The sequence below is a fragment of the Peromyscus eremicus genome, chromosome 8a (genome assembly GCF_949786415.1).
Source record: "Peromyscus eremicus chromosome 8a, PerEre_H2_v1, whole genome shotgun sequence".
NCBI classification, from domain to species: Eukaryota; Metazoa; Chordata; class Mammalia; order Rodentia; family Cricetidae; genus Peromyscus; species Peromyscus eremicus.
In genome coordinates this window covers 84,987,388-85,013,111 of record NC_081423.1, presented here as the reverse complement: position 1 = coordinate 85,013,111, position 25,724 = coordinate 84,987,388, and the positions used below count along the sequence as shown (strand labels likewise).

General features: G+C 45.2%; 1 pseudogene; it reads left to right on the top strand.

Moving 5' to 3' along the window:
- The first annotated feature begins 5,106 nt into the window (after window positions 1-5,106).
- Window positions 5,107-6,149, top strand: LOC131917097 (proteasome subunit alpha type-1-like; annotated as a pseudogene).
- The last annotated feature ends 19,575 nt before the right edge of the window (window positions 6,150-25,724 follow it).

Sequence of the window (25,724 nt, the reverse complement as noted above, 5' to 3'; positions counted from 1 at the left end):
GAGTAGCTGGGACTTCAGGCCCATGGCCACTGAGCCTAGTTTCAGACATCCTGGTTTTACTTTAATGAGTCTTCTCTTTAATGGCACGTGTTCATTTGGACCACGTGTACGGCTTACCTGTACTGTAGTACTGGGTAACCACACACTGTCTGGTACTGTCCACTTGGTCCCCTCTTGCCCCAGTTCACCTGGCCTCTGATGGCCTTCTGCATTAGCTCCTTCCCTCTGCCCAAAGACATCGGACAGGGAAAGAGCAGTGAGGCATTCCATGGAAGCACAGCACATATACAGATGTTTACAGTGAAGTGATACCTTGGGTTATGTCCCTCAGAAACCTGGAGCAGTGATGGCTGAGGACAGGCACAAATCAGAGTCCAGAGAATCTTCAGGAGGAAACAATAAAGCTACATGTAAGTTTAAGCTACCCAAAGGGAGCTTCAATCTATACCCTGGTAGAGACCGCCACTGTGACTGACTCATCGGTGGTCAAACCATCACAGACATCCGAAGACCCTCTTTAAGTGTCTCAGCATTTCTCCATAAGTAATTTAGTAAATGCTTCATTTGAGGTTTTTGGGTTTTTTTTCCTTTTGGTTTTTGAGACAGTTTCTTTGTATAGCATTGGCTATCTCAGAATGAGCTGTGTAGACCAGTGGCTTTGAACTTACAGAGATCTGCCTGGCGTGTCCCCCCCCCCCCACTGAATTTTTTTAATTTTGTGTTTTGGAAGTCTTGTCCTAATGTGATGGCAATAGTGTATCTTCACAGAAGTTTTATTATTAGCCTAAATTAAACAACAAATCAGAATGTAAGCCTTAGAGGAAGAGAGCCAGAGTATATTCTAAGCTGAAAATGAGACATGGGGCTGGAAAGATGGCTCAGCAGTTAAGAGCACTGGCTGCTCTTGCAGAGGGCAGGGGTTTGGTTCCCAGAACCTACATGGTGGCTCACAGCTGTCTGTAACTCCAGCTCCAGGGGATCTGATGCCCTCTGCTGGTCTCTTTGGGCACCGCACACACATTGGTGTACAGATACACACGCAGGCAAACACTTACACACATAAAAGTAAGAACTTAAACATAACAACAACAACAACAACAACAAAAGCAAGACCTGTAGCTCAGTTGGCAGAGCACTTGCCTGTCAGGCACCAAGTCCTGGGTTCAGTCCCCAGTCTGTAGTGGCATATGCCTGTAATCTCAACACTCGAAGACAGAGACAGAAAGATCAGAAGTTCAAAGGTCACCTTTGGCTACATAGCAGTTCAAGGCTGTATAAAACACTTGCTTCAAAAAACAAAAATAAAGAAAAGGGATGTGTGTGCTGTATCAACTCTAGGCCCTCCCTTCAAGAGAACAGGGAGAGGAAAACTGCTGTGGCTTCAGGACACTCCTGTCCAAGCCCAGAACGATTCCAACTAGCTTTTTGGCTTTGCAAAGGATTCTGCTATTTCTAAACCTTTAACTCTGAAGTCCCCATAAAAAGTGACATAGTGGCCGGGCGGTGGTGGCGCACGCCTTTAATCCCAGCACTCGGGAGGCAGAGCCAGGCGGATCTCTGTGAGTTCGAGGCCAGCCTGGGCTACCAAGTGAGTTCCAGGAAAGGCGCAAAGCTACACAGAGAAACCCTGTCTCGAAAAACAAAAAAACAAAAAAAAACAACAAAAAAAAAAGTGACATAGTGGACAGGCGGTGGTAAAAGTGAAGGAGGAGGAGGGGAGGAGGGAGGGGCACAGTATAAAAGAAACAGAGCAAGGATAGCAGGATGCTGAGCAGCTTAGACCCAGGGCTCTGATCAAACAGTCTCAATCCCTGAGTGCAAACCCAATGAAATCAACCCAGAGGCTGCCAGAGTATTCACCAAAGCCTACTTCCTTTGCTTACTGAACATGCTTTCCTACCCCGCAAAGGTCTTCCCCACTCTAGGGGTTTCTGTGAAGTCCTGATGTGCCTGTCTTTTAGACTGTCCAGGGTAGGTCTGACCTCCCTGGGGCTGGGGTAGTCTGCAGCTTGTCCCATCGTTCTCTGCCTTTGTTTCTCTGTGGCTGGACACAATGTAACTTACTTCTTTGCTTAGAAAACCCTCAATTACCTGAAACCGGATCACAGGGATGGCTGAAAACCAAAAAGCAGATGTAGAATTGTCAATATCAGGAGGCTGGGAAAGGAAATCTTTGCTGCCAGAAGTTCCAGAATCAATGTCTTTAAATAGACTAAATGCAGTTCTGAACTGAAGCCCTCAAGAAGACGTCATCCTGAAATGGGATAGGGTTTATATATACAATTCAAGTTTTGCCTCCAGGAACTGCTGTCCCTGACCCAGCAGCAGAAGGCCATATGCTTAACTGCAGAGCCCACCTCTCCAGGCCCTATATTCTTTTTACATCGTGTGTGTGTATGTGTGTGTGTGTGTGTGTGTGTGTGTGTGTGTGTGTGTGTGTGTGTGTGTGTGTAGTTACAAGCACAAGGGCCAGTAGAGGCCCGAAAAAGATGTCAGCACCTCTGGAACTGGAGTTACGATAGGATTGAGTCCTCTGCAAAAACAGTACATGCTCTTAACTGCTGAGCCAGCTCTCCGGTCCCTGAAACTACAGCTCAAAGGATACATCTACCTTCTTCAGAAATAAGCGCTAGAAGGTAGTAGTGGGGCAACAATCATCTTACATAATTGTGGCAAATTGTTCAACGGCCACACATTCCTCCCATACCGCTGTTTCTCCCATCAGGAGACAGAGCCCACATTCCCATATCTTAAATCTAACCTATTTTCATTCACAGAGAAAAGTGGAAATAAGATATGTGTTTACTCTGCAGCCTAGGTCTGACAGCTTCCCTTTTGGGAAGGATGTTTATGACTACTGCATCATCAGCTGGTCTAGCTTACTGGAGACACAATACACATGTGTAACATATGTTAGAAGTTTCTCGTACAATGTATAGAAACTCACGTAGTGTCAGGTGTGTAGTCCTTCCCATAAATACTCAAAACAGAACTTACTCACCCACCCGTAGCTGGCTCCTGATCAGTAAGTCCTGTCCTGTAAGCCTCTCTGTAAGTCATGGGGATAGACAGAATGTCACTAGAAAGTCAGCTTAGCTGAGAAGAGCAGTGCACATCTTTAATCCCAGCACTCAGGAGGCAGAGGCAGGTGGATCTCTGAGTTTGAGGCCAGCCCAGTTTACATAGCGAGTTCCAGGTCAGCCAGGGTTACACAGTGAAGACTCTGTCTCAAAACTAGATAATAAATCTTCTTAGGTAAATAAATATCTAGATAATAAAATATTCTCTCTCTTCCTAGTTGTGTGACCCTGGGCAAGTCAGTCTCAGAATCTCATTTCCTCCCTTCCGATGTAGCAATTAATAATAAACACATGGCATGGTGTGCACATGCATGTATACACACAAATAAAACAAGTATACTGAAAAGAAATTAAGAGGAAGAAGAAGCTGTTATGGCAATAATCTGAGCTCAGCTGAGTAGCTGAGCAATAATCTGTTGAATGCTGGCCCCGAGAGACACAGTTATAGCTTTGTTTCTTTTTCCTTTGTTTTGCTTGTTTTTTGAGACAGGGTCTCATTATGCAGCCTTGAATGGCCTGGAACTCACTACGTAGACCAGGCTGGCCTTGAACTCATGCCTCCTGAGTGCTGGGACTGAAGGTGTGCTGGCACCAGGCCGGGCTAGACATAGCTACTTTAAATCCTTTCCTCATGTCAAATTCTCCAGAAAGCCTTTCCCAGAATCAGTCCTTTTGACTTCCAGTTCCGAACAAGATAAAGTCTACTGACTTCATTTAAAAGTATATACTGTTTCTTTTCTTTCTTTTTTTTAAGTTTTGAGGACATGTGGGGGTATAGCTTAGTTGGTAGAGTGCTTGCTTGACGTGAAGTAGGCCTGGGTTCAATCCTCAGAACACAAAAAAAGAGCATAAATTTATTTTGGCTCATGGTTTTGGTCCAAAGTGAAGGAGACACATACGATGACAACCTTTTCCCTGGTAGAGTCCGTAAGACAATACAGGGTATTACATGGCAACATGTAAGGAGCCCACACATGTGGGACAGTGTGTGTGTGAAGGGTCCGACTTCTATGGCTTTTTAGTTCATTTACAGAGGTGGTCACCCTAAAAAGAACACCCTAAAAATGTCATTTGTAACCTCTAGCCTTTCTTTCTTTCTTTCTTTCTTTCTTTCTTTCTCTCTCTCTCTCTCTCTCTCTCTCTCTCTCTCTCTCTCTCTCTCTCTCTCTCTCTCTCTCTCTCTTTTGGTTTTTCAAGACAAGGTTTCTCTGTGAAACAGTCCTGGCTGTCCTGGAACTCACTCTGCAGACCAGGCCGGCCTCGAACTCACAGAGATCCGCCTTCCTCTGCCTCCTGAGTGCTGGGATTAAAGGCGTGCGCCACCACCGCCCAGCTCTAGCCTACTTTCTATCTCTAGATATTTGCCTTTTCTGAACATTTCATATTAGAATCATTAAAATCTGTGGTCTTTTGTGTCTGTTTATCCTCACATAGCATGTGCATAAGGCCTAATCATGTACCAGTTTATCTGCTGTATTGTCAAACAGTATTCTACTATATGTACATACCAAATTCTGTTTATCCCTTATATTTAAATGATTTTTTTCTCACTAATATGAGTAATCCTGCTACGAACATCTGTGTGCACATTTTTGTGTGAATCTGTTTTCATTTCTCCTGAATAGGTGCCCATAAGTAAACTTGCTGGCTCACACTGTGTTTAACATTTTAAGAATTTTATGGCCTGTGAATTATATTTTAATAGTGCCATTATAAGAGGAAAGGGTGGAGGGAAGAAAGAAAAATTCCTAAAAATGCTGGCAGTCATTTAGAGTAGCTCTGTATTCTTTAAATTCCAGGAATAAACAAATTATTTTCCTAATAGGAAGTAGTAACTTTATACATTGTTGGAAATGCCTGGAAACCACAGGCCTCACGTGACCCAGCCCCTGCTGACAATCTTCAAAGGCACGTGCACTCACAGGAGCAAAGTGGGCTGTATAGCCCACTTAGTTGGTGGATGGCCCTTGACAAAAACTGCAGATTCTGGCAGCAGGTAGACCCAAATCAAAGAATTCTCCAGAAAATGGCTGTCTCCCATCCCTTGGTGAACTCTTCTGATACCTTCCTGGACAAACGCAAAGTCGTAGCTGTGCCCCTGGAAAACAGTAAGAGAGAGGGGGAGGAGCAAGTGGGCGGGGAGAGGCTCCTGTGAGCCAGGCTCCCTTCCAACAGGCTCAGGCTGCATGCTAGGCCTGGCACTCAGGCACTCAGGGACAACTGTGAAGCTCCAGCTTTCACCTCCACAAACACAGGATGTGGAAATCTAGAGTTCTCGCACGCTGACGGTGGAACTAGGAAATGGTGTGTTTATACTCTAAAAGTTTGGTAATTTCTTCTTCTAGGGAAGGAGGGATTAGAGGGACGAGACACCCTAGCACCTATCAAAAGCGTCAGGTAGCAGCAGTACTGGAGTGCAGCTTGGGGCGCACATGCGCACGTGACACTGTTAAGCAAGGCTTAGCCACGAAATCAAAACCCCATGCGGTCGTTTGCACTGAAGAAGGCAGCCAGAGATCGCAGCTCTGCAGAAAAAAACCCTTCATGTTGACAACCATATTGGTGTCTCAACTTACTGTTGATACTAGACTGTTATGTAATCTCACACACCAATAAGTGTTTGTATCTCAGATCTGCATTTGACAGACCATTTCCTATATCACATCTTGCTTGTATCTCTAATTGAAAACAAGACCCAGACACCAACACGAGAGTATGGCCAGAGACCATATGGTGTGGGGGGCTTCCTGCTGGTTAGGACGATATGAGTCCTCACATTTTCCAAACCTGTCCATCTGCTATTTCAACTGCAATTACGTCCACTGGAGCTCATTTTTAACCAGCTTGCACGTACTTAGAAAAACATATGTCTAAATTTATGGAATGCAATTTAAACGAACTGGTAAACTCGGTCTGCGGGCCTTGAAAGAGGAACTCTGTGCAGAACAAACGCTAACTACAAAGGATGCTCCCACTGGGACTGTTGGGGAAGACTTGACAGTTACGGGAAGGGCACAGGGAAAGGAACAGCCACACAGTTCGCTGATGAACCACTGGAACAGGAAGTGATAAACCAGTCGCTGTACAGCGTATCAAATATGTAAGCATGCTGAACTTTCCGGTGATGACCATCTACGGTGAACTGGAAGGTACAGAGTGGTGGACTGTATACTTTAGGAATCAGTATACATGTATTTTCCAAGCAACCTCACTAAACTATACAAAAAGGGTTCTTTGAGGAGCTCTATGTAATAATTTTTTCTTTTTTTTTTTTTTTGAGACAGGGTTTCCCTTGTAACAGTCCTGGCTGTCCTAGAACTCTCTTTGTAGACCAGCCTGGCCTCAAACTCACAGAGATCTGTGTGCCTCTGCCTCCCGAGTGCTGGGATTAAAGGCATGCATCACCACCGCCCAGCTTTCAATAAAATTTCTACAAAGTATTTTTACTTGTCAACCAATTCACCTCCCTTCCCTCCCATCTCTTTCCCAGTGCTGGGCTCAAACCCAAAATCTTAGAAAAAGCACAGCAAGTGCTCTACCACTGAGCGAGGACCCCATCTCCTAAAAAAGACTGAGGGTTTTTTTTTTTTTTTCTGAGACAGGGTTTCTCTGTGTAGCTTTATGCCCTTCCTGGATCTCGCTCTGTAGACCAGGCTGGCCTCGAACTCACAAAGATTCGCCCGGCTCTGCCTCCCGAGTGCTGGGATTAAAGGCGTGCGCCACCACCGCCCAGCCTAGACTGAGGTTTTTATATGAAAAAAATACTGTCCTTTAAAAAAAAAAATCATGTCTGTGTGTGCATTCGTGGTGTATGTGTGTGTGTATGTGTGTGTATGTGTGTGTGCATGCGTGTGCGTGTGTATGCGTGTGTGCACGCAACTTCAGTGTTGGCTCTTGCTTTCCGTTTTATTTCAGACAGGTCTCTTGTTCCCCACTGAGTACACCAGGCTAGCGGGCCTGAGAGCTTCCGAAGAGTCTCCTGTCTCCACCTCCTGTCTTCTCTGCACAGGCACACAGGAGTCCGGGTGTGTGCCATTGTGTGCCATTGTGCCCGGCTTTACATGGATATTGATGTGTGACAAGTGCTATACGCAGTCACCTCCCCAGTTTGTTCATTTATTAATTGATTGGTACAAGGTCTTGTTATATAGCCCAGGCTAGCCTCGAACTCACAGTCCCCCAGACTAGCCTCCTAGGTGTTGGCATTACCAGATATATACCACCACATCTGACTGGCTTTTTTTTTTTTAATGTGTATGAGTGTTTTGCCCACACGTATGTACGTGTATCATGTGTATGCCTGGTGTGCACAGATTAGAACAGGGTGTTGGATCCCCTGGAACTGGAGTTACAGATGGTAGCGAGCCATCATGTGGGTGCTGGGAATTAAACCTACATGTTTATTGAGAGAGCAATAAATGCTCTAAATTACTGAACCATCTCTCCAGCCTCTGGCTGTCTTTGTTTTAAAGATGACCATAAAATAAAACTGTTTCACTTCCGGGGGAGGGAGCATAAGAGATAATCACTTCATATCCACTAGGACGGCTACCATCAAAAGAACTGGTACTGGTCTACCAGATGGCTCAGTGGGAAAAAGTGCCTGTTGAAGAAGCCCGATGACTTGAGTTTGGTCATGGAGTCCCACACTGGAAAGAGAGAACTGACTCCAAAAGTGGTCCTCTGACATACACATGCATACCTACACTCTCTCTCACACACACACACAAATAATAAAGAAAATATTCTTTAAAAATTGACATTAGTGGGAGCTGATGAGAGTTTAGAGAAATCTGAGTACTCAGTACTTCTGGAGGGAGTGGAAACCGGTGCAGCCACAGTGAGAACCAGTCGGTGACTTTACAAGTGAAATGCAAAACTATCCTAAGACTTGACAGTTCTAGTTACACACTTAAGAAATGAAACTGACGCTGACTACACCTGTAGTCCCACTGCTTTAGAGGTGGAGGCAGGAGGATCAGGAGTTCAAGGTTGGGCTGGAGAGATGGCTCAGAGGTTAAGAGCACTCACTGGCTGTTCTTCCAGAGGTCCTGAGTTCAATTCCCAGCAACCACATGGTGGCTTACAACCATCTGTAATGAGATCTGGTGCCCTCTTCTGGCTTGCAGGCATATGTGCAAGCAGAATACTGTATATGTAATAAATAAATAAATTTAAAAAAAAAAAAAAAAAAAAAAAAAAAAAAAAGGAGTTCAAGGTTATCCTCAGCTACACAGTGAGTTTGAGGCCAATCTGGGCTACATGAGACCATTTCAAAAACTCCAGATGTGAGGAGGACGCACACACCACACACACAACCAGTGAGATGGCTCAGAGGAAAATGTCTATCGACAAGCCTGACAACCTGAGTTCAATCCCTGGAACCCACATAGTGTAAAGAGACAACCAACTTCTGCAAGATGTGCTCTGACTTCTACGTATGCACCAAGGCACACGAGCAACTCATACACTAGTAAACGTAATAACAAATGTTGCCGGACGGTGATGGTGCATGCCTTTAATCCCAGCACTTGAGAGACAGTCAGGCGGATATCTGTGAGTTCGAGGTCAGCCTGGTCTACAGAGCAAATTCCAGGACAGCCAGGGCTGTTACCCAGAGAAACCCGGTCTCAAAAAAAAAAAAAAAAAAAAAAAAAAAAAGAAAAAGAATTAAAGAAAAGTTTGTTTTTGATTGGTCTTTGGTCTTTTGGGGGGGCCCACCACCCAGCTCCCATATAAATCATACAGAGGTTTATTCTTAATTGTAAGCATCCAGACTTAGCTTGGCTTGCTGCTAGCCAGATTTACTTAACTAGCTTTTGCCTTTGGGCTTTTACCTTTCTCTATTTCTGTGTACCTTTCATTATTTCTTACTCTGTGGCTTGCTGTGTAGCTGGATGGCTGGCCCCTTGTGTCCTCCTCCTTCTCTGGCTCCTTTTTTCTCTTCCCAGATTTCTCCTTCTATATATTCTCTCTGCCTGCCAGCCCCACCTATCCTTTCTCCTGCCTTGCTATTGGCCAGTTCTTTTCTGTTTGTTTATTTTTGTTTTTGTTTTTTTTTGATAGAGTTTCTCTGTGTGGCCCTGGCTGTCCTGGAACTCACTCTGTAGACCAGGCTGGCCTCGAACTCACAGAGATCCGCCTGCCTCTGCCTTCAGAGTGCTGGGATTAAAGGCACGCGCCACCACCGCCCAGCAGCCATTCCGTTCTTTATTAGACCATCAGGTGTTTTAGACAGCCATAGTAACATAGCTGCAGAGTTAACAAATGCAACATAAACAAAGTAACACACCTTAAGAAAATATTCTACAACAAAAGTTAAATATACCTATTAAGCCGGGCGTGGTGGTGCACACCTTTAATCTCTTTGAGATTGAGGCCAGCCTGGTCTACAGAGTGAGTTCCAGGACAGGCTCCAAAGTTACACAGAGAAACCCTGTCTCGAAAAACCAATATATATACATATATATGTATATATATATACTAAATAAAATATAATAACAATATTAAATGTATGTATATATTTACACATGATAACTCGTGAATGAGCAGTAATACACAAAAAGTGGAAACTCGCCGGGCGGTGGTGGTGCACGCCTTTAATCCCAGCACTCGGGAGGCAGAGCCAGGCGGATATCTGTGAGTTCGAGGCCAGCCTGGGCTACCAAGTGAGTCCCAGGAAAGGCGCAAAGCTACACAGAGAAACCCTGTCTCGAAACCCCCCCCCCAAAAAAAAAAAAAAAAAAAAAAAGTGGAAACTCATATATGAGTTTCTAGACAGGGTATCATATAGCTCAATGTGGACCGATTTCCTAGCATGCATGAGGTGCTGGGTTTGGTCCCCACACAGCAACTAAGAGATAAGCAGCAAAAGCCAAGTGTGGTGGCCTATACCTATGATGCTAGTTAGGAAACTGAGGCAGGAGGGCTGCCATGAGTTCAGGCCTAGCATGGGCTACATAGTGAGTTCCAGATTGAGAGTGTCTTGAAAAACAGAATCAGAAAAACACAAAACTTAAATGCAGAGGCCCAACAATAGAGCAAAAGGAGCAATGGGGGGCTGGAGAGATGGCTCAGAGGTTAAGAGCACTGACTGCTCTTCCAGAGGTCCTGAGTTCAATTCCCAGCAACCACATGGTGGCTCACAACCATCTGTAATGAGATCTGGTGCCCTCTTCTGGCCTGCAGTCATTGTATACATAATAAATAAATCTTAAAAAAAAAAAAAAAAAAAAAGGAGCAATGGAGAGTAGAAAACTCTTGAAGAAATAATGATCCAGACTTGGCAGTACCTGTGAAGGAAGACTATAAGAACTGTTCTCTCCCCAAACGTCACTAAAATGACAGAACAATGGACTAAGACACTGGCAAGAAGATGAGAACACACAAGAGATGCTATAAAAAAACAGGAAGGTTGAGCCAGCCGTGATGGCACACACCTTTAGACCCAGACTCAGAAGACAGAGGCAGGTGGATCTCTATGAGTTCAAGGCTGGTCTGGGCTACATAGCAAGTTCTAGGCCAGCTGGGCTACATAGTGAGATCCAATCAATCAATCAATCAATGAAATTTGGAAAGTACAGATAGGAGGCCAGAGAGCCAAATTCTTTTTTATTTATTTATTTATTTATTTATTTATTTATTTATTTATTTATTTATTTATTTATTTATTATGCCAAATGCTGTTTATTGAAGGAGGGAGGAGGTCTTAAATACAGGCTTACAGCACAATGGGAGAACCCCCTGGAGGGCAGAAGTTCCCTATGTTTTACGATCTTGCATCTAAGCTGTTAACGCCCATTATGCAGGATACACAGACAAGGAACTTCCCTTAAGCATTCAGGAGGGTGGAACCTGGCAGGGAATTAGCATAGGGAGGATATCAAGATCAAGGTCAGCAAGCAAGGCAACAGTTACCCAAAACAGGGGCCAGGGCCCTACAGGTCCCCCTTTTACTAAAAAATGAGCTTCTGACTTAGGTTGCGTGGGACGTCGGCAGGTCACCTTACCCGTCATGGAGACGCCTGCCCAGGCCACACAGTCGCTCTGTCATACATTGGTGAGCACCCCCCAGGCATTACCCGTCTCTGAATACTCATTATCATACAGGGAGAGCCAAATTCTAAGCCAGCAAGATACAAGCTGTTGTGTGAATACGCAATGACCCATAGGCTCCCATGTTGAAGGCTTATTTCCCAGGGGGTGGTGCTGCTTGGGAGGTGATGCAGTCTGAGGAGGCGGAGCCTATCTGGAGGAGGTAAGTCACTGGGGATACCCTGGAAGGATCTACCTTCTTCACAGCCCCTTCCTGTCTGCCCACTTCGGGCCGCCATGAGATGAGCAGCTCTGCTCCGACATGCCCTTCCATCATGACGCTCTACCTTGCCACAGGCCCACAAGCCACAGCCAGGCAACCATGGGCTACAGCCTATGACGTCATCAGCCAAGATCTGTCCCTCGTTTAACCAGTTGTCTCAGGTGTTTTTCACTGTAACAAAACTCTGGCTAACACAATACACACAATAAAAAAAAAAAAAAAAGCTTAGAGCTGAAAGGCCCTGAAATCAGAGGCATAATGAGCGCTCAGAATGCTAACAATCAAGCTTATATTTAATAAGCAAAGAAAGGACTAGAAGATTGCTCTCTAGAGAATGGAGTAGGCCAAGACAAAAACATACAAATTAGTCATATTGGAGAATCCTCCCTTAGGAAACCGCCAGGACCCAGCCTCTTCACCACAATAAAAGCCGCCGGCTGACACCCCCTCTCCCTGGGACTTTCAATTAGCATTTTATTGCTTTCCCTTTTGTTAGTTTTTATTATTGTTGCTGTGTAATGTGTATCTGTGAGTGTTGGCGTGTGCCTGCCACAGTGTGCACGCAAAGGTGGGTGGAGAACTGTGAGTCAGTTCTCTCCTCTCAGGGGTTCTGGGGATCAAACCCAGGTTGTCAGGCTTGCGCAGCCATCACTGTCCCTATGATCACCAGCAAATCTAAAGAAGGCGTTTAAAGCTGGTCATGGGCAGGGTGGCGCACATGCATAATCTCATCGCTGGGGAAGCTGAAGCAGGGGAATGGCTGAGGAGGGCAGATGGTGAGTTCTAATCCTGGAATCCACATAACAAGGTGTTGCTTGGGCACCTGGTATGTGAGCACTGGGGGTGCAGAGACTGGCGGACCCCCAGAGCTCACTGGATGGCCAGCCGGGCTACTGTCCCTGGTCTTAATATTTATGGGCCGAGCATGTTGGTTTTGCACCATTGATTCCAGCACTTGGAAGCAGAGACAGATGGATCTCTATAAGTTCAAGAACAGCCTCAGATGACTATAGCTTATGCCAGGTTAAGATGAAACTGGCCAGCACGAATGGGGTGTAGTTCAATGGCAGAATGCTTAGCTATGCTCCAGGCCCTGGGTTCAAACCTAAGTAATGGAAACCCCCCAAATACAACACCAAACCAACCCACAGAGGAAAGAAATGAAACCACCAAACATCACATATAGCATCTATTAGACTCTCAGCAGATATTCCAACAGCAACAATACAATCCAGAAACCAGTACAAGGCCAGCCGTGGTGGGGACACACGCCTTTCATCTCAGCACTTGGGAGGCAGAAGCAGGCCCAGCTCTTGCATTCAAGGCCAGCCTGGTCTACAGAGTGAGTTCCAGGACAGCCAGGGCTACACAGAGAAATCCTGTCTTGCAGAAAAAAAAAAGAGAGATGGGATGGCTCGCTTACAGTTCAGAGGACATGGCAGCGTGCAGGCAGACGTGGTGCTGGAGAGGTAGCTGCTACAGGTTGATATGCAGGCAACAGGAAGTAGATTGTCTCACTGGGCGTGGCTTGAGCATATAGGAGACCTCAAAGCCCACCTCCACAGTGACACACTGCCTCCAACAAGACCACACCTACCCCAACAAAGCCACACCTCCAGATGGTACCACTCCCTTTGGGGGGCATTTTCTTTCAAACCACCACAGAGGCGCATGCCTGGAATCCCATTACTTGGGAGGTAGAAGTAGAAGTTCAAATCCAGCCCGGGGTACATGACATCTTGCCACAAAACAAAATGAAATAGTAAGAGACAGTGTCACGTGCCTGTAATCCTAGTACTTAAGGCTGATGCAGAAAGATGGCTATGAGTTAAAGACCAATGTGAAATTACATAATGAGACCATCTCAAAAAATGGGGGGAGGGCACACAAAAGAAATGGTTCGGGCGGTGGTGGCGCACGCCTTTAATCCCAGCACTCGGGAGGCAGAGCCAGGCGGATCTCTGTGAGTTCGAAGCTAGCCTGGTCTACAGAGCGAGTTCCAGGAAAGGCGCAAAGCTACACAGAGAAACCCTGTCTCGAAAAAACCAAAAAAAAAAAAAAAGAAAAAGAAAAAGAAAAAAGAAATGGTTCACTTATCCACGTATAGCTTTCTGATAAAAATAACCAAGAATATGAGTTGTTTTTTTAAACCTCATCCTGACTGTTTACTAATCTTATCTGTATTACACGTTTGACATAAATTCCAAAATTGCCTAGACAGCCCTCTGCACATGTACACACTAAAAGCACTGGTAAGATGTGTCCTTCATGGTTCTCAAGAGACCCTGAGGCAAAGGGAGCAGCTGACCTTCACATCCCCTAGTGAAAACAAGAGTGTTGTGCATACCTGTGATCCCAGCACAGAGAGTGGGGAGGCAGGGGAGTCAGAGGTTCGAGGTCATCCTTGCCTATATATGGAGTTCCAGGCCAGCCTGGGCTATATGAGACTTTGCGTCAAACAAACAAAAAAATTAACCACCACCAACAAAACAAACACTTCCTGGTTCTGACTTGCTGCCCACCTGAGCCCAAAGTCATGAGCTCTCCAGAGCCGGGTGACGGTTGCCTAGGAGAGGAGGGACAAATCGGCAGCCCGGCCACCTTCACCAGCCTTTGACTTCCCATCCTCCCCGCCCACTCCCAGATAGCTGGCAGATGAGGCTCAGGGGTCAGCGAGGCCACGCCACGCTTTCTTCAGGTTCCTTAGTCCCCCCGGTCTCTCTGTCTTTGCTCCCTCAACTTCTGTGACTTCTTTTGTTTTTTATGACATTCATTTGTGTGTGTGTGTATGTGTGCTCACTCAGAGGACAACTTGGGAGAGTCGGTTCTCGCCTTCCACCGTGCGTGCGTGTGTGTGTGTGTGTGTGTGTGTGTGTGTGTGCGTGCGTGTGCATGTGTTTGTGTGCGCGTGTGCGTGTGTATGTGTGCGCGTGCATGTGTGTGCGCGCGCGTGCGTGTGTGTGTGTGCGCGTGTGTGGATCGAACTCGGGTCCTCACGCTTGGCTGCAAACACCTTTACCTGCCTGAGCCACCTCACGGACCTTTCTGAGAAGTCTTCGCTGCTCCTTCCCGTCAGCCCCCTTCCACCTCAGTTCCCTCAACGCTGGCGATCACCCACCTCACCACCGGCGGCGACACGCCCGCACCCCCAGCCCCTCCACTCCTACACCCTCTTCCCAGCCCCGGGAACCGGCCACCTTATCCCTTCCCGGCATCCGGACCTTTTCCTGGCTTGCTCATCACGCTTCGGCTCCTTCCCGACTTCCGTACTCCCTCCTCAAAGCCTCAGGGAGGCTTCCGCAGGTCCCGGGAGCTCTTTAGATTCCCAGTCCCTGCTCAGGTCCAGGCTTTGATTTAAATTTCCCGGTGACTCCGCCCTATGGTGTCCCTGGAAGGACAAGATTAATCAGCAACGCCTCTTTCCATGCCCATGGATTTCTGTTGCGTTCGGCTCCGGCTTCTCTAGTTTTTCATTTCTTGTCTATTCACTGCTCTTTGCTGGAAAGTAATACCTAGCAGTGACGCCTCACGTTGACTCTGTTTGAAGTGCCTAGAAAGTCGGTGGGGTAGAGTCAGTAGAGTGCTTGTCTAGCACGCATGAAGCTGATTAGAGCCCCAGCGTCCCGCACCTACCATCCCAGTTCAGATGCATGCTTCCTGGCAGTCCGTGATGCAGCTCTGGCTGTCCTGGATCTCTCTGTGTAGATTCCTCTGTGGCAGTCCGTGATGCAGCTCTGGCTGTCCTGGATCTCTCTGTGTAGATTCCTCTGTGGGATTAGGGCTGTGTGCCACCACTACCAGACTAACTTTTCTTGGACCTATCTACTTACACTCACAGAGGTCCTCACCCATCTGGTTCATCTGCGCCTGCCCAGTTTTCCATGCTGAAAGAATCGGTAACGGCTCAGGGTCCCCAAGAAAGTTCTCAGCACAAAGGAGATTTATTTGCCTCAGAGGGACAAAGAACAGGGAATAAGAGACAAAGACAGGAGAGAGAGGATGAGGGAGAGGGGAAGGGGACAAGGGAGAGGGGGCAGGGGTGTCCCTGAGGGGCAAAGGACTGCCTCTGGAGAGAGAGGAGACAGACATGGCCCATAAAAAAATGGCAGTTTATAGAGGTGAAAAGGGAAAGCCTGTGACGGGATAGATGTTTAATGCCATTTGGGCATGTTAATTAGGGAAACCAAAGGGGGCTTTTGATAGGAGAAAGTGGCCAAATAAGGGAGTAGACCTTGAAAAAAATAAAAAAAATAAAGGCTCTTAAGGCTCTTGAGAGATTGCTCAGTGGTTAAGGGTACTTGCTGCCCTTGCAGAGGTCCAGATTCGATTCCTAGAACAGGGCAGCTCACAATCATCCATAACTCCAGTTCCAGGGCATCTGATGCCCTCTACTGGCCGCCGTGAGCACTGCATGCACATGGCCCACAAATAGACATACAGGCAAAACACAGACACACATACAATAATAATAATAAAATAGAATTAAAACAACAACAAAGAAAACAGTTGCAAAGTGAGACACAGACACAGCAGATGAGATCACACGAAGAACAGCCTCCTGGAAGGTAGTAGGAGTTCTTTTCTAACAGTCTCATTTGATGTGCGTGTCATTGGTGGGACGTCTTAGCTGGATATGCAAGTGGCCATCTCACTGACTTGTGGATGAAGACATTTTTACAGCACCAGTTGTTTTTCTTGAGACTGGGAATTTGGGGTAAGGCAGCATGGACAGATTCATTAAGAGTTAGACTCTCTCTCTCCATATGTATGTATATATATATATATGCACATATACACATACACACACACACACACACACACACACACACACACACACACATATATATATATATATATATATATATATATGTGTGTGTCTCTAAAAACCAAAAAAGAGGGGTTGGGGATTTAGCTCAGTGATAGAGCGCTTGCCTAGCAAGCACAAGGCCCTGGGTTCCATCCTCAGCTCAAAAAAAAACAAAACAAAAAGACAAAAAAAAAATGAATGAAGGAAAAGAAGGTGCTAGGCTTTATTTTGAGAGCTTCACTTAATCTTTGAGTGATATTGGAAATGAAAGCTGGACCATAATCAGGCTGTAGGGATGGGGAAGCCCAAAACGATGAATAATATATTCTATGAGGGTGGTGGTTACCAATGAGGCCTTTGCTCTTTTACTAGGGGATTCCTCCATCCACCTGGTGAAGGTGTCTACAGGAACAGCTACATATCTGAGTCTCTTGCTTGGAAGCATCATGAGTAAAATCTATTTGTCAGTATCTCCCTGACAGAGGTCCACCACACTGGTCCGGCTGTAGAAAGGGAAAGGGCACGAGACCCCACCCCCACCCCAGAATAGCCCTCCATTATATGGGATAAGCTTAGAAATGGAACACAAACACACACACACACACACACACACACACACACACACACACACACACACACAAAGAAATGGATCACAGAGTCTGAGGAATGCCTGTGTCTGTGAAGAGGATCAGCTGGAATTTGGTGGGCATCAGATCTCAGATGTGTGCCTTTATGAGAACTGTTAAAGGATACAGGGGGCAGAAGCTTATTCTTAGGGCTCTGGAACCCAACCCAACCCTCTCTGGAGGAGTTGCAAAGACTTTTGGGTATCCTCAGGTACACTCTGGATGTGGGAGAGTGTACTCAGGCACTAAAGGCCCCAAGAGCAGAAGCTGAGGGGTCTGTTTAGCCTGCTAATTTGCTCGGTTCCCCGAGAGATGTTAGAATGCTTCGCTCAATGGGCCTTGCAATGTGTAAAGGCCAGATAGTGTTAATCCCAATGGCAAGAATAAGACCACTACCACATTTGAAGCCAAATTTGAAGCAAACTTTAATTAAATACTGGCCATGTGGATGGGCTCTGCCCAGGTCCATACCCAGGTTCCCAGAAAATGGCCTTGAGTCACAGTTTGCAACAGCTGAAGGAAAACTCATAATTCATTGCATTTTCCATCAGATTCAATCAGGGGCAAGCATACATCCTGATGTACCTCCAGCCTACATCCAATCAGGGGTAAGCATACATCCTGACGTATTTTCTGCCTGTGAACCTCCCACCCACATGTGATCAAGCACACCCAGTACAGATGGGTCAAACAAGCTTATTTAGGAGAGTGAAAACATGTGGCTCATTATCTTCATAAACAATAACCTCCAGCATTTCAGGAACTATCTGTCTTTGGGCATGAGGCTTGCAGATCAAAGGTATTTTTTGTTTCATGGATCTCTATGGCATAGTAATTAAAACTTAAAATGTAACTTTGGCTCTCACAATAGTTTTTGCAGGCCAGAGTCTCAGGGACATGTTGTTGTTGTTGTTTGTTTGTTTGTTTGTTTCGAGACAGGGTTTCTCTGTGTAGCTCTGACTGTCCTGGAACTCACTCTGTAGACCAGGCTGGCCTTGAACTCACAGAGATCCACCTGCCTCTGCCTCCCTAGTGCTAAGATTTAAAGGCATGTGCCACCACCGCCCGGTTCAGAGATATGTTTAATTGGAATACGATGGGCGGTGATGGAGGCCTTTCATCTCCAGATGGCTGTAGAGATGTGGGTCACAGGTAAGCGTAGGCTGAATCTGTAAATGTTGGGGCTCACGGTTGCCTCCAGCTGTAGCGCCCTAGTGGAGGCAATTAGTTATAGTTACTAAACTGTCATGAAATGTCTGGAAGGTCCAGAGTTGATGATCTCTGTGACACTTCCTGTTGCATATGCTATAAACCATGAGCCAGGTCAGTAGCCAATCACGGGTTAGAAATCTTGTAGAAATGGTCTAGAGTTGCAGGATGGTCAATCCTTTGTATTCTAGAATGTTCTATACCCTCGGGGTAAATTAGCACTTCTCTCTGAGTTTCCCAAGGCCTCATGGGATTTAGCTATCAGGCTGAACTTGGAAATCAATATGCAAAACCCTGCTATGCTCAGGAATGTCCTCAGTTGTTTCTTGTAGCAGGGTCGCCACAGTTAAAGAGACTCGTTGCTGTGACTCAGAGGCTCCTGTGCCTAGGTTAGTGTGAGTTCTAGGAACTGGACTTTTTATACGGATATTTGGGCCTTTTTTGAAGTGAGATTCTAAATTCATTTGAGGGCAGGTTTTGAGGATTAGGGCAGTATATTGACCTGAAGTGGGTCCATTTAGGCTGCAGATTAATAAACCATTTACATACTGAAAGAGGCTAACACCCAGGGAGGGGATTTTCAGGGGGGACAGGTCTCAGGCTAGGGCCTGTCTAAAAAGGAAGGAACCCTCGAGAGCCCTGAGGTAAGGTAGTCTGGGTGAGTTATCAGTGTTGGGGTGGACAGGGCCTGCTATGCAAAGATAAATAGGGACGGAAGTCTGGGTGGATAAGAAGCAAGTAGAGCATCCTTAATATCTCACATAGAGAAACAGGTGGCATGGGAGGACATCCACCCCAAAAAGTGTAAGGACTGGGGACCCTTGGCTGGATTGGGCCCAAAGCCTCACTTTTGGCCTCCAAACCTTCGGGTGTCCTTTAGGATGACTCTGATCTCTTCATTGCCAAGACAGGGCTTTGGCATGAAGGGTTACATGGGTGCAGTAGCCCAGTAGCCAGAAAGCTACTGGAAGCTCTCCTTCAGGCTTTAAGGGGTATGGAGGCCTTCAGGGAACAGAATCAGGGTCCTTAAGGGCAACTATACAAGAGTCACAGTTAGTGACCTTTCAGGAATGGGGAGATTCAGACTTCAGCAAATTCTATGGAGAGGGAGTGATTTGTTACAGAGCTGTGGTCCAGCACCCAAACTGAGTAAACCACCTTTAATCCCAGCTCCTAAGGGCTTTGACATGTGGTGCTAAAGGTACCTACAGAGAGGTACATGTACCTTTTCCTACACACATGCATACATGTAATTTAAAAAGCAGCATAGGGGGGCTGGAGAGATGGCTCAGCGGTTAAGAGCACTGGCTGTTCTTCCAGAGGTCTTGAGTTCAATTCCCAGCAACCACATGGTGGCTCACAACCATCTGTAACAAGAACTGGCACCTTCTTCTGGCCTGCAGGCATACATGCAGACAGAGTACTGTATACATAATAAAGAAATAAAATCTTTAAAAAAACAACAAAACAAAACAAAAAAACAAAATAGCTTTAAAAAATAAGATGAGATGGCTCAGTGGATAAAGGTGTTTGACACCAAGCCTGAGTTTAACCCTTAGTACTAGTGCAGTGGGAGAGATGGGAAAGTTGTATTCTGTCCTCTACACGAGTGTCATGGTATGCGTGGGCACCCCTGTGTGTGCATACACAAATACACGTTAAAGAAAGAGAAAGGAAGGAAGGAAGGAAGGAAGGAAGGAAGGAAGGAAGGAAGGAAGGAAGGAAGGAAGGAGCTGGGTGGTGGTGGTGCATGCCTTTAGTCCCAGCACTCAGGAGGCAGAGCTAGGTGGATCTCTGTGAGTTCAGGGCCAGCCTGGTCTACAGAGCGAGATCCAGGACAGGCTCCAAAGCTACACAGAAACCCTGTCTCAAAAAACTAAAAAAAAAAAAAAAATTTGGTTTTTTTGAGACAAGGTTTCTCTGTCTAGTCCTGGCTATCCTGGAACTAGCTTGGTAGACCAGGCTAGCCTCAAATTCAGAGATCAGCCCACCTTTACCTCCTGAGTGCTGGGACTAAAGGCATGAATCACAATACCTAACCCCCCCCCAAAAAAAGTATCTTATTTTACTCAATTATTTCTACAGTTCCCAATACTCCCTCCCTCTCTTTGTTTCTGTTTTGTTTTTTGAGTCCTGGAACTTGCTATGTAGGCCAGGCTGGCCTCAAACTCACAGAGATCTGCCTGTCTTTACCTCCTGAGTACCAAGATTAGAGGCATGCGCCACCACACCCAGCCAACAGTAAGGTTTTCTATTAATTTATTTAATGACTTGTATGTTTGAGTGTTTTCCCTGCATGTATGTATGTGAACCCTGTGTGTGCCTGGTGCCCTTGGAGGTCGGAAGAAGGCTTTGGATCTCCTGGAAGTGGAGCTATGGATGGTTGTGAGGTGCTACGTGGTGCTACTAACCAGGGTCCTCTGGAAGAGCAGCCAGTGGCTTAACCACTGAGCCATCTCTCCAGCCCCAGACAACGTTTTTAAAGATTGAAGATTAGTCAGTCACAAACCAAAGAAAGGAAGAAAATAGGTAGCATTTACTACTCGGCAGAAAAAAAAATGTGAGATAATTAAAAATATTTTTCTGGGAGGATCTGGGGGAGGGGAAAACATGGTCAAGATAATATTGCATGAAAGAATTTTTTTTTCCTGCTTGGCATGGTGGCACAATGTCTTTAATCTCAGCACTCAGGAGGCAGAGGCAGGCTGATTCCTGAGTTGAAATTAGCCTGGGCAATACATAGTGAGTTCCAGACCAGCCTCAATAAACAACTAAGTAAGTATTTTCCCTCCCACCATTTTCCTTAATTCCTAAGGAGAAAAAGTTGAGAATTTTTTTTTTCAGTTCTAGCTCACATCACAAAGCAAGAGCTGATTTTCCCAATACCAAATTTTATTCAAACAGATACAGAAAAGACCAAGAATTCAGTCAAAATAGACATGGCAATATTTATAGAAAATGAATACAAACAGCACTCAAATGTACTCAACTTTACTTAAAGATAAATGCAAATTAAGTCGATACTGAAATACCATCTTTCACTTAGCAGACTGACAAAGATCACTTTTGCTATCGAGTGCCAAGTTGCCTCACACAGGGGTTGTGTCAGATTCCTCTCAAAGACAATTTGGCACTGGCTTGCTCAGTCACAACTGCACATGTCTTCCCACCCAGCAATCCCATTTCTAGGAGTTCCCTGCATATACATTCGCACATAAAACAGAATTTATAGTCAGGCAGTGGTGGCGCACGCCTTTAATCCCAGCACTCGGGAGGCAGAGGCAGGCGGATCTCTGAGAGTTTGAGGCCAGCCTGGTCTACAGAGTGAGTTCCAGGACAGGTTCCAAAGCTACATAGAGAAACCCTGTCTTGAAAACAAACAAACAAACAAACAAACAAACAAACAAAAAACCCAGAATTTACAGAACAAAGGTATCTACAGCTACATTGTCCAGAATAGCAAAAGATCAAAAGCAACTGAAATACAAACAAGCTGCAGATCAAATTATTTCATTATACAGTGCTGTATAAAAACAAGACAAAAAAAAAAAGGACAAAAACCTCAAAATATGAACCAAGTCCTCAAATTGGACTTTTTATTTTTGTCTTTTGGTTTTTCAAGACAGGGTTTCTCTGTGAGGCCCTGGCTATCCTAGAACTAGCTCTGTAGACCAGGCTGGCCTTGAACTCACAGAGATCTGCCTGCCTCTACCTTAAAGTGTTGGGATTAAAGACATGCACCACCAGTGCCTGGTAGACTTTTATTTTTTTAAACAATTTTCCATGCATCCCAGGCTGGCTTCACATTTGCTATGTAGCCAAGGATAACCCAGAACAAGATTACATTATTTCTGGCAGAAAACAATTAAAAAAACAATAGTTGGGCAATGGTGGCACCCACCTCTAATCCTAGCAGAGGCAGACAGATTACTTAAATTCAAGGCCAGGGTGGTCTACAGAGTTGAGTTCTAGGACAGTCAGGGCTACACAGAGAAACCTTGTCTTGGAAATAAAAAAAAAAAAAAGGAGAGGGAGGAGGATAGAGTAGTGGATAGGGAGAGGGGAAAGAGGGAAAAGGGGAGGGAGGGAGAGAGAGAGAGAGACAGACAGACAGACAGACAGACAGAGAACTGTAAAACTGCATTGTATCTCAGTGGTCCAGCACATGCTTAGCATGTACCAGGTCCTGGAGTTCATTCCACACGTATATCCCAAGTGAATAAAACAGATATGACACAACGTCCATCTCTAGAAATATAAAACAGGTTTCTGGGCTGGTGATGTGGCTCGGTGGAAGGACCCTTGCCTATGACGGGTGAGGCCCTAAGTTCTTTCTCCAGAACCACCAAACAAAGATAAAAACTATGAAAACGATAATGTATCTGGAGCTGCCACAGAGAAAAACCCAAGTGGCTGGAGATGCAGCTCAGGGGTAGAATGCATGCCTAGAAGCTGTAAGGCCCTGGGTTGAATCCCCAGCACAGCAATACCTCAGGCAGTGAAGCGCTTCCCACACAAGCACAAGGACATGAGTACAATCCTTAGCACCCACATACAAGAGATGAACATGGCTCCCATCTGTAGACGGGGAAGTAGAGGCAGGAGTATCTCTGTTGGCCAACCAGTCTATCCACATTGGGGGGAACGCTCCAGGTTTCAATGAGAGACCCTGTCTCAAAAAGTTAAGGTGGAGAGCCTGGCAAGATGACTCAGTGGATCAATGTGCTTGCTGCACAAGCCTGGTGACCTGAGTTTAATCTCTGGAGCCCCTGCAAAGCTGGGAGGAGAGAACCAAGTTCACAAGGTTGTCTGCTGACCTCCACACATGTGTCATAGCATGTATGCGCCCACCCACACAGTAATAATAAATACAAATAAATCCTGTGGAAAGCTAAGGAGGAAGACACCTGACGCTGACCTCTGGCCTATATACATATACACACACACGCAAAAACAAACAGCAGCAACAGTACTCCCAGAGTTACACAAGATCTGTCTCAAAAGACAACAACAAAAAAAACCCCAAAGGTTGCATGCGGAACTAGCTTTTGCTATGTCAGAATAAAGAAAGACATCAGCTAAGTATTCAATTTCAGGAGTCAGGAGATGAACAACAGAGTGACCTTGGAGACTGTAGATGCTTGGGAATAATGGGATAGATAGCAATGAACTAGTAGAAAAAACTCAGGCATAATCAGACAGCAACCCAACAGAAAAATCCACCATGAACAGGCAATTCAAAAATGAGGCTTTGCCGGGCGGTGGTGGCGCACGCCTTTAATCCCAGCACTCGGGAGGCAGAGCCAGGTGGATCTCTGTGAGTTCGAGGCCAGCCTGGACTACAGAGTGAGTTCCAGGAAAGGCACAAAGCTACACAGAGAAACCCTGTCTCCAAAAAAAAAAATAATAATAATAATAATAATAATAATAATAAAAATGAGGCTTAAAAAAAGGTGTGAATACATTCTTTTATTGCATGCCCCTTTTCCAGAAAAAGAATGTGAACTAGATAGCAGGGTGACAAGGGAGACTTCCAAAAGATGATGAGGACAACTTCAAGGATAATCACTCCAGACAGGTGCAGGAACATGGAGGACTCTGGAAGAAAGAGCTACCACTGTATCAGGCTTTTATATTTCTGGTATCAAACACCTAGGAAAAGTAACTTGAGGAAGGAAAGGTCCATTTTGACTCACAGCTTCAGGGGGTTCACTCCAAATGCAGTACATGTGTCATCTTTAAAAACAAAAACTCCTGGCAGACATGGCGGTACATGTCTGTAATCCTAACATTTAGGAGACAGAGGCAGAGGGGTCAGGAATTTGACATCATTCTTAGCTACACAGGGAGCTCAAGGACAACCTGGTAAGGCAACCATGAGACCCTATCTCAACAGAGTGAACAAAAACAAGATCCTTAGTTTTACACTTAAAAATCTACAATGTAAGCCCAGCCGTGGTGGCACATGCCTTTAATCCCAGCACTCGGGAGGCAGAGCCAGGCAGATCTCTGTGAGTTTGAGGCCAGCTTGGTCTACAGAGTGAGATCCAGGACAGGCACCAAAACTACACAGAGAAACTCTGTCTCGAAAAATTAAAGCAAACAAACAAAAAACTACTTTCTTTTGGGCCACCAACCAGCTCCTAAATCATGACATAGAGTCTTGTTATTAGTGATGAATGCTTGGCCTAGCTTAGGCTCGTTTCTTGCTAGCTCTTACAACTTTTCCTGTTTCTCTTCATCTTTCTCTACATTTTGCCCCGGGGCTTTTTACTTTTCTTCCCTTTTGTATATCTTTCTTTCATGCTGTCTACCTGGCAGCTGCCTGGCCTCTGGCCCCAGGCATCTCCCTTTCTTTCTCCCTCATTTTATTCTCCTTCTTCTCCCCTCTCCTATGTATTCTCTCTGCCAACCAGTTCTGCTGATCCCTCTCCTGCCTAGCTATTGACCATTCAGCTTTTTATTAGACCAATCAGGTGCCGTAGGCAGGCAAGGTGAAACAGCAACACATCATTACGTAATTAAACGAATGTAGCATAAACAAATGTAACACATCTTCACATATGTAAAGTAATATTCCGAAGCATAAACAAATGTAACACATCTTTGCCTAATTAAAATAATATTACACAACACCACAGAACATCAGCAGGAGAGATGGTTCAGTGATTAAGAGCACTGGCTGCTCTTTCACAAGTCCTGGATTTGATTCCCAGCACCCACATACTGTTTATAACCATCCATAACTATAGTTCCAGGGGATCAGCCCTCTTCTGAACTCTGCTAGTGCCAAGCATGCACATGGTGCAGGTAAGACACTCACACATAAAATAAAATAAATATATATAATTTTTAAACCATCTATGAAACAGAATTTCCTAAACCATTAAAAAAATGTTCCAAAAAAGTATTCCAGTGGGTTTAGAATATTTAACACAATAGTATAAAACACAATACTCTGTGATTATTTTGCAAAAACAACTCATAAACATCAGGGGAGATAGACAATTATTCACACAACTTCAGTAAGAAGCCGTCAAATATAGAACTTAAAAATGACTAGTTTTATTGAGTGTGAAGACATAGCTTTTTAAAATGGAGATAACAAATATTCATAAAAGTTGACGGATTGTAATAAACCCCTGTGTATCCATCATTTGGTCCCATTCACATGTCACCCACTGAAAAATCACCCATCACGACAGTCCCCAAACACAAGAAGTAAAATATATATAATTTAAAGCCAAGGATTAAATGGCTGCTATATAAAATGTAAAATCAATTTTTTAAAAGAAAGTAATGAATCTTTAGCATGAATAAACTGCACACTTAAAAATGGTTGAGTTGGAAAACATTATCACATCAATCAAAATTTAAAAATAAAGGCTGGGGACGGAAAGATGGCTTGAGCTGGGTTCCCAGAACCCATACGGTGTCTCCCTACTATCTGTAAGTCCAGTTCCAACCATCTGATGCCCTCTTCTGCCCTCCAAGGGTACCAGGCACACACATGGTGCACAGATATATACATGGAGACAAAACACTCGTACTCATAAAGAAATAAAAAACAATAATAGTAATAAAGGAGGAGGCTAGGGACGGAGCTCAGCTGGTGAAGAGTCTGTCAGGCAAACATGAGAACCTGAGCTTGGAACTCCAGAATTCACATAAAAAGCCACTGAAGT